Raw genomic sequence first — 1,102 nt, 5'->3', positions numbered from 1 at the left:
AGCTGGGAAAGCAGGAGACAGAACCTCCCCTGGATCCCCTGAAGGACTCAGCCCTGCTCACACCTTGACTCACAGCTGGTGACCCTGATTTTGGCTTTTGGCCTTCAGCGTAGAGGAGTGTAGATGTGTGGTTTTAAGTCACTAGGTTTATGTGCTTTGTTACAGTAGCCCTAGAAAACTGATTCGTGAAATGACGTCCTGTCATTCTATGTGATTTGTTTCATAACAGAATTTGTTTCAAGCCAGATTCTTAGGCCATTCTTCTCTATGGAGAAGACTTAGGGCATTGCGATCACTCATGAGAAGGGCTGAGTATCCTTGGAAGTCCATCAGCAAAGATGAAGGAGTCCTGATAGTCCAGCTGCAGGATTTGCTATTTGGCAGCAAGGCCCTTGGGGTGTGTTGTAGAGACACACATGCTGTGAAGCTGTAGGATACCCAGCCCAGGGACTCTGGTCTACACCCAAAGAACTCAGCGGAGTAGGAACTGGAGGACACCAGGAAACTTCTCAGTGCTCAGTGTGGATTGTGTGAGCTTGGAAGGTGTGCTAAAACTCCTGTGAGATGAGCCCTCTGCATTATAATAAGGATACACAAATATGCACATCATCAGAGAGAATGCTGAGTTGCAGGGGGCTTGACCTGGTGGAAATACACAAAGGAAAAACCACAAGGGATATAGAGATCTGGAACTCATCTCTTTAGTATGGAAAGATGACATTTTTTTAAACATCTAATTTTATTTTATTTTTTTCACTAAACAAACACCTACCATGTATCCAACACCTATGGATCTATTCCACAGTACCTGTTTAGTATTCTCACATATTGAATCTCTACAACAGTCTTATGGAGAGAGTCATTATTATTCCCAACCCTGCTATCATATTTTCTTAAGACCAAACTGGCTATCAGGAGCTTAGGGGATTGAATTTTCTCTGGAAGCTTTTCTTTATGGCATTCTTGAGCTCCTTATTCCTGAGGCTGAAAATGATTGGGCTGAGAAAGGGGGTGAAGACTGTATAGGTGGTGGCCATCAGAGTGTTACTGTCCAAAGAATGGGAGCCTTTGGGCTTGAGGTAGATAATGGAGGCAAAACCAT

Source organism: Enhydra lutris, unplaced genomic scaffold, assembly GCF_002288905.1.
Source record: "Enhydra lutris kenyoni isolate GAN:26980312 unplaced genomic scaffold, ASM228890v2 scaffoldscaffold1214, whole genome shotgun sequence".
NCBI classification, from domain to species: Eukaryota; Metazoa; Chordata; class Mammalia; order Carnivora; family Mustelidae; genus Enhydra; species Enhydra lutris.
The sequence above is the reverse complement of the archived record's forward strand: the minus strand, read 5'-3'. Positions refer to the sequence as shown.